Here is an 8,953-nt window from a genome sequence, read left to right on the forward strand (position 1 = left end):
CTCTCTGGTGATGCTCCCAGGTTGATGAACAAGGGGCTACACAGAAAATGGGAGAAACTAGAAAATCAGCTTATTCCTCCATCTTGTTTTAGCTTCATGCAATTTGAAACAGCACTGCTTGCTCAACCATTTTTTAGGACTTAAGGAAAAAAAATTCGTTTTCAACTACTTTTATCTTAAGTGGGCTCTTTAACTACTATCAACCACACTCAGCTCAAGTACCTATTTCTATAAGAAAGATTTCCTGATCCTGCCAACTGCAAGTGTCCTTTCTACTTAAACTGCTTTATGTTGATTTTTCTCTACATACTCGCACGTGTACATATTGCTTCCCCCATCAGAATGTTGAGGGAAGGGATTGCTTTCTTTTTGTCTTCATCTTTCCAGAACTTGGCATGTAATAGGCACTTAATAAATTCTTATCGATTGATTGATACTTTTCCCCATTTTCAGGATGACTTGCCTAATGTTCCCTTCTATTTTTTTTCCTCTTCCTATGTCCTGAAGAAAATTGTACTTAATATGGATTTTATTTTGTGGACAATATGCTCATAACTTTCTAGGCAGAAGGGATCATGGGAAACAGCTAGTCCACACTCTTCTTTTCCAAATGAGGAAACTGGGCCCCATGTCTTGCCTGTGGTAACACAGGTAATAAGTAGCAGAGCCAGGATTTGAATATAGATCCCAAAACAATGTTGTTTCCATTATACCACAAGAAGATGTGCAATTCCCACTTTCCCTCAGTGGAGAATCTGACCTTGGGGTCCCATTTTGGCTGAAGTTTCTTTCTATAACATAAGTTCCTTCTAATAAGTCTATCAATGATCAAAGTATTTTTGAGTTTCCTGTAGGGTCAAGTATTAGTAACAGGACTATAATTTATTTTTGCAGAAATCCTCTAGAACTCAGAAGATTAAAAAAACATCTAAAGGAATAAAAATGCTGCATTGTATCATAGAAGGCCTTTTCATAATCCATAGTAACACCTTATTTTTCTTATCATCCTAATTGAATCTCTTCACTGCACTAGATTTCTGTGCCTCCCAGCCGCCTATATTCTTCTTCCCCTTATTTCCCAAATTGTTTGTAAACTTCCATATCCTAAATTTACTGGGACTATTTAATTCTGTTATCATCTCAGGAACTGTCCCGTTAATATGCAGTCTGAATGGAATAATCAAAGCAACTGCTATTTTCTCAATGTGTCTGTCTATCATTATCTCCAGTTAACATTTTTGGCCAAATTTCATATGAAATTTTATCCTAGCATTAGAAATATCATCTTTATAAGGACTTTATTCTCACATGGCACAGTGTTAGGCTGTGTTTTTATTTTTTTAGTTTGCTTTGTGATTTAACAATTGCTAGGATTTGTGCTTACCTTCACCCTGCCTTTGCTGAAATTCATATTTATTCCTTAATTGCTTTTTTGTTGCCCTCAGTCATGTTATGGTTTTGCTAATTAGGTATTATCTAAGCTATGGGCTTTCCAGAATGGTGACCCTAGACAACGTTATATTCAACATACTAGGACCATAGTAAGCCATGGGCTCCATCACCTTTAACTTTATTGTGTACTATGGCCTTCAGAATAATCACAGCTTTACAATATATAGCTTCTCTTGCCACATATTGATTTGTTACTCTGTTCTTTCATATGGCTACCATAATTTTGGATTCCTTGCCTGTCTTGTCTGTAACTCTCTACAATTCTCCTTCACTCATTCCTTTATTGTGCTGTCCCTTTGGTTTCCATTCTTTCTGATTAAATATACCCCTTCCACTGACACACTCCCTTCCATTTGCCCAGAATTCCCCAATAGTAATGATTTGTACTTCAGTTGGATGGCAGCCAATAGCTCAGATTTTGAAAGCATTTTTTTCCTCTAACCAAAATCCCAGGCTGCCCTTTACCCAATGGAAAGGCATTTCAACAGTCAATGCTAATCTATGGGGCATTTTTCATTTAAATAAATCATATTCTAGGAATCTTGTCCATGTTTGTGGGATCATTGCCTTGATATTTATATGATCAGACTATACTCATTTCGAGTACTCATCTGGAACTTTGAGAATAATGTTCCAAGTACATCCCTTTTTCAAAGTATTAAACTCTTGGATGTGAACAGCACATCTTTTGACTACTGAAACAACCTAATAGAGAACCATGGGATATATATTTTTTAAAGTCAGGGAATGGTTTATTGACTTTAAAAAGTTTAGATTCTGCTGAAACAATTTGAAAGGAGCTCTGACACCAGAACCATTAAATTCAAGAAACAATAAATTCTGGTCATTGGCACAAACATTAAATATCTTGATATGTGGAAGCATGGTTTGAGAATGCTGTTAAACTTGGGTTCATCATGACAAGATATTGAGAAATCTTTGAAATTTATGACATGTTAGGACAATGTGCAATGCCACTTAATTGATGAAAAATCAATCCCATTGGATTGCATTATAAGAAGTGCTAGGAAAGAAAAAGAGGCAACATTTCAAGCAAGATAAGTTGAATGTTTTTTTTCATGTTAGGCAACAGAAGTCCCTTTAGAATATAAACCTACTCACCAAAGGTGGTAGTATTTTAGGCTGACAATATGTGGAAAGATCATTGATGACCAATATGGCAAAGAAGGAGTAAACGAGAAAATACTAATCAATACTGTAACTGTCAGATAGGGACTGTTATCAGTGAAAAAGTTGAAAAAATATTAATAGTGTGGATGCTAATTATTTTCAGTAGGCATCTTAATGCATTTGTCTCTAACATAACTAATTTTAAACCTAGGTTGCTGAATTTATTTTTATTTTGCCCAAAGTCAATTCCTTTGCAGCCAATTGCCCTTTGGGAATTCAAACAGGCCATTTTCTTAAGCTTTTTGAAAACTGGGTCACCAAGGACCTTGGCTTTACTTTCTTCAAAGAATTCATAAAGAAATCAGTAGAATTCTTAAAAAAAAACAACCTCACAAAACCCCTTAACCCCCTCCCCCAACCATTTTTATTTCCTCTAGGTTTTTTAAGGCAGGAACCTCATCCTTGAAAAAGATCTTTGAAGGGCAACTGGCAGATGTTCTCTGTTAGCTGAGAGTGAGCCTGATAGCAAATATCTATCTCTTCACCCCAATTTAGCTCTTTGGCAGGTTGAACTCCCTGGGAAATCAACGGCAGCTCTGGGCCTAAGAGAATTAGATGGGGCTGTGAGAGTGAAGGAGAATTGGGGACAGCTATGTTTATGCTGCTATTTTTAAGCAAAACTCTTTGCACAGTCTGAAACAGTTCTCTGTTTGGTCTGCCTCTGTGATGCTAAATTTGGAGCTTTTGACCTACATGTGCCACTTTAGAGCTCTACACGCTACCCTCTTTTGGGGTTTTTGGAAGAATGCTAGAAAGTGTCCTAACATAGAAGAAATAGCTTTGGTTTGGATTTGCTCCATTCTTTACTTCATGAACTTTTAACAACCTTCAGACCTGTTTATTTTAATACAGAATTTGCAATTCATTTATCCTTAAATTACCTTGAATTACCCGAAAGATCTTTGCTCCCAGTGAAATTTGAAGGGCCACTTTCAGAGCCTTTAAATCTTTGTTAATGAATTCTAATGAAGGCTCTTTCCTGATGGTTTTAAATATGGAAACCATGGATTTCAATTTATGACGACTACATATAGTTGGCAAAATTTGGAGTGCTATTTGCATTTGCAATATTAATATTTCACAGAAATGTATCAACTGAGAAAAGGAAGAATTAAATACATACCTGTGCAAGTGGAGGAAAAGCAAGCCTTTTTCTTTGCAAGTACTATGATAATATAAAGAAACCTCTTTTCTAATTTTGTTATAACGACAGCACAAAACGTACATTTAGGTCTTTAGGGCTTAAGTCTCTAGTGTTGATTCACAACAAAGCTCATAGATACTCTTTGGATGTCAAAGGGTTTTGCATATAGACTGGGCTGGGTTTGTAGATGTGATATGATTTCAGGGGCAAGAGGGAAAAGGGAAGGAGAATAAACATTTATATAGAACCTACTAAGTGCCAGATACTGTGCTAAGTCTTTTTTAATAAATATGATCTCATTTGATCCTCAAAACAACCCTGAGAGGTAGGTGCTATTATTTTACATTTACAAGTGAGGAAACAAAGGTAAACAGAAATTAAGTGACTTGCCTACACAGCTAGTAAATGTCTGAGGTCAAATTTGAACTCAGGTCTTCCTAACTCCAGGTTCAGTGTTCTATACTACGCTATCAGCTGACTTTAAAAAGAAGGATGCCACAGAATAGGGAGCAATGCCTTAACTATATGAATGCTATATGTATTGTAAAGGCCACTAGGGCCTTTTTCCATCTTCACAAGGGGATTTTATCTTCTCCTTTCATACAACAAAGGAAGAAGTTTCTCCTGCCTTCTTTCCAATGCTACTTTCTCAGTTATGCCAGACATTTCTTTAAGAAGAGATGAAGCCATGTATTTCCTAACTAGTGATAAGAGTTAAAATGTGAATATCCTAGCACATATGTTGGCTTACATTCATAAAATGGTGGAAATAATAGAGTTTATGTTTTTTCTCAACAGCAGGCTTAGATAAAGGGGAGGAGATTTAAAAAACAACAAAACGTCAAGGGTATTAGGTACCAGACTAAGGCAGAAAAGGTGAGAAAGCAAAATAAAGGTGAGAAAAGAACAAAGGTAGGTTAGCTACAATGAAAATGGTTGGAGCCTTACCTTCCTCCCAATTTTGCCTCATGCAGGCACTGTATGTAAAGAAGAAATTTAGGCATAACATGGTTTGTCATGTCAGAGTACTTCCTCTGTTTTTTATTCCACCCATTTCTCACTCATGCAACTGCAGCACAAAGTTGAGATGTGTCATTTATAGAACAGGAGGGACAAAAGAGGGAAATTAGATGCTAAGGAAGAAAAGTAGAAGGCAGAAAGGAGAAGGAAGAGTAAGAGCGTACACAAGGGAGGGACAAAGAGCAGAAATAGAATAATTTAGTTAGCAAATCAATCATTTAACTAGTACATACTTAATAAGAATCTACTAGAGGATGGAGCCAGATGCTGTGCTAGGTGTAGGATACAAAAATAAAAATAAAATTTTTCTTGTGTTCAAGAAGTTTATATTCTATATCAAGGAATATGATCTTCAGAATGGAAAAGATTTGTCAAACATGGAGAAGAGAAAATATTTGTTAATGTCTTGGATACTTCACTGCAACTTTCTATGCCCAAGCCGAGTTTTGCCCACTATTTCTCCACACTAGCTGTATCCAAGCACCTGATGATGATAATGCCATAGTCATTAATTTGGAAGGTTGGGAAGGACAATCAGTGTATTGAACAACAGAACCATTATCCAAGGAGACCTTAAAAAGTTGAAAGAATTAAGGTGGTAGCTAGGAGATTTGAATCTGGACTGTAATTATGTTGCTCAAAAGGTGTGCCACATACCAATTCAGCCTTAGTTGATAAATCTAGAAAAAGGGAAAGAACAGTGTTTAAGTCCTTCCTTTTTAATAGGAATGCTGTAAATAGAAAAGAGATGCAATAACTGTGTGTGTTTGTATTCACGGCCTATTGTAGTTCTTTCCAGCTAGCAGTGATAATACTTTCTCATTAAAGGGTCCTTTTTATTAAATGGTCCAGTGTAACAAATAAAAACAAAAATCCCTTCTATAGAAAGATATGTTTACTTCTATAGGAGAGGTACCTTGGTGCAGTGGCTAGAGAGTTTGATTTCTGAAGATCTGAGTTCAAATTCCACTTTTAACAGATAACTGCTTGGGAATCTCTACCTGCTTCAGTTCCCTTATCTGCGAAATGGGGATAATAATAGCACCTATCTCACAAGGTTATTTTGAGGATAAAATTAGATAAAATTTATAAAGCATGTTGCAAACCTTAAAGCATGATGCAAATGCCAGTTATTATTATTGCTACCTCCTCAGATGTCACAAAATAGAATGAAAGCCTTTACAGAATTCAGTATCAGAAGCAGCTAAGCTGCATTATACTGAGAACTTTTGCAAATGAATCTGAAAGGAGGAAAAAATAGACACAAGATACATAATATTTCTGGCAATTATAGTTATCTATTTTTATTATTTTAGTGGAACTGTGATGTTTGGACTGTACCACCCCCATTTTTGATGTGAAGAAGTGCCAACAGCACTTAAGAAGATGAAGTCAGAGAAAAAAACACACTTGAACTTGGCCAAATACATGCTGAAGACATCTCTGCTGGAGATATCACAATTTTAATTGCACGCAGGGTATCAATCTATAAGAGATCTCAAAAAGATGAAGATTTAAAGAGAATGGGAAAAACAACATGGATAGTGTTTCATTTATAAGAGTATAATAAAGACTCAGAAATTGCAGACCCACATGCCTGCTCTTTCATCTTTATGAACTCTTTGTGGCAATGATCTACATACATTATTTTGAGCATTGAGGAATAAAGAGAACACTGAGGAGACCAGTCTTCCTAGAGGACACTGAGTCTAAGAGATCCACCAACAGCAGTGTTGCTTCCCACTCATTCTTCTTACAGCATTGCTTCCAGCCTTCCCCACATAGCCATCATGGAAAGGAAGAATAAATTTTATCTTATACTTAACTCCTTCCACATGGCTTCACATGCCTACAAAAGCAGTCTTTACTTGAAACTTTACAAATATTTCTTGAATTTTCCCAGTTGTGTACTTTTGCTAAAGCCGCTCCTTCTTCCTCCCCCCCATCACTGCTAGTTGAGTTGACTTTTTACTCATCTTTTCAGGCTCAGATTCATTGCCCTTCTTGATTTTCCCAACAGAAGATCTGCCCATCTATCTTTTTTTAGTTCAGTGAATTTTATTTTCTGAGTTCTAGATTTTAAACTTCTTTTGGGCGAGTTCGATCTTTGAATCCCTTTCAGGAGCTAATGGCAGGCCAGGTGACGTAGAGGATAGAACATCGGGCCCATAGTCAGGAAGGCCTGAGTTTAAATACAGCCTTAGACACTTACTAGCTATGTGACCCTTGGCACTTAACTACTCTCTGCCTCAGATTCCTCAAATGTAAAATGGAGATAATGATAGCATCAATCTTCCAGAGTTGTTGTGAGGATCAACTGAGATATTTGTAAATGCTTAGCATAGTGCCTGGCACACAATAGGTGACAAGTAAATTCTTCCTTCTTTCTTCATTTCATCCTTCCTTCCTTCCTTCTCTTTCTTCCTTTCCTTCTCTTTCTTTCTTCCTTTGTTTCCTTCCTTCCTTCCTTCCTTCCTTCCTTCCTTCCTTCCTTCCTTCCTTCCTTCCTTCATTCCTTCCTTCCTTCCTTCCTTCCTTCCTTCCTTCCTTCCTTCCTTCCTTCCTTCCTTCCTTCCTTCCATCCTTCTTCCCTCACACTATCTTATACATAATTAATGATATCTATTTAAATGTTAAGTTGCAAGTTTGCTGTTATTCCTAGAGTGGAGATGATATAACTGGATGCTGATGCCTCTATTCTCCTTAAATCGCTCTATACTTGTGCAGCTAAACTTGATAGGCAGGCAGATAAATAAGTTCAGTGGTGCCACGCTGCCTTGATGACTTACATAATATGGTTAGCAACAAAGATCAGGACTGACCATGAAAGTGGAGAGATCACTTCACATAAAATATTAACTAATGTGGATCTGCTTTGTTAGTAGTTTGATGCATGGTAAATTGCATTTGGAGTTGACCAAATGGAAAGCGATATATGTTGAGCACTGGAATAATAAATATAAGCAGAGATCAATTGAAGTAAATTAAAGTGGTATGGTTTTGAAAGAAGACTTTGAATTATAGCTCCAAAACGTGGCTAACAAAAAGACTCAATTAAAAAGTAAATTGGAAAACTATAAAGTGCCTGCCAAATACAAGGTTAAGTTTATGGAAGTTATAAATGCTAAACAGTTTCCCTTGAAGATTCCAATTTCTGCCTACTTTCTCGTCTTGTCTCCTTGTATCTAGCATTTCTTTTTATGACTATTATTACACACCAGGAGGACAATCAGTTATATCAGAGCCATTCATTGTAAAACTTGAGTCAATAATTTTTATTGAAATAAGACAAAAACAGAGATGCCTGTGTCCACAAGCATGCTTAATGAGAAGAGAATAGCAAATGATTATGCTGTCAGGGTATCATGAAGAATCTTTGAAGGAGGGAAGAAGAGAGAGAAACTTTTTCCTTGAATGTACTTAATTTGGATGCAAGGCACCTGTGGGCAACTGTAGTTGCTCTGTCCATATCCTGGGCTGGCCTGGCTGTAGGCTGCTGTACTAGATTGAGGCTTACTAGTCTCAGCAGATTTGCTACCATCCTGGGATCTCACTGCTGCCATGGGTGGGGTAAGCAAGGCTAGGTACCATATGCAGACTGTGCTGTGTAGGATGCCTGGGTGATCATAACTGTGGCACTGGTGGTATTGTGGGCTCCTATCCCATATCCCTGGATAGGCTGACTCTAAACTTGAGGTGCAGTTGGTGTAGTATATAACATGTTGGAGGCTGTCCGTAAGAGATTCCATGTACAGTCTGCCCATGTGTTGCGGTTGTCTGAGCCTGTGTATAGCTGATATCAGTAGGTTGCTCGTAGGTCCATAACTTTGTTGCCCGTATGCCTGGGTGGTCTGTGCATATGCTTGAGCTGGCTGGGCTGCATAAGCACTGTAACTCTGCTAGGCTATAGCTTGACCGTAGGTACTATAGTCTGTGGATGCCATTTCTCTCCTTCCTCCTCCTTGTTCTCTCAACGATTTTCTTGATTCTTCTTTTGAAACAGATTATACAATGAAAATCTTTCAGCTGGTTAGGCCTTACTGAGAATTTCTTTGCTTTTTCCCCATAGCAGGGCCATGAAACTTCTAGGGAAATCTAGCCATGTTTGATAATGTTCAGGTCAAATGGTGGGAGTAATGTCAAAAG

The 8,953-nt window shown here is 37.4% G+C and overlaps 1 non-coding gene and 1 pseudogene across 1 annotated transcript; both read right to left on the reverse strand.

Annotated features, from left to right (window-relative positions):
* Positions 1 to 4,269: 4,269 nt before the first annotated feature.
* On the reverse strand, positions 4,270 to 4,396 carry LOC118832446. The gene has a single exon (XR_005009206.1). It is a non-coding gene; the product is annotated as a U6atac minor spliceosomal RNA (small nuclear RNA).
* Positions 4,397 to 8,154: 3,758 nt separating this feature from the next.
* LOC118832042 lies at positions 8,155 to 8,751 on the reverse strand (annotated as a pseudogene).
* Positions 8,752 to 8,953: the final 202 nt, after the last annotated feature.

The sequence above is a fragment of the Trichosurus vulpecula genome, chromosome 9 (assembly GCF_011100635.1).
Source record: "Trichosurus vulpecula isolate mTriVul1 chromosome 9, mTriVul1.pri, whole genome shotgun sequence".
In the NCBI taxonomy this organism is placed as follows: domain Eukaryota; kingdom Metazoa; phylum Chordata; class Mammalia; order Diprotodontia; family Phalangeridae; genus Trichosurus; species Trichosurus vulpecula.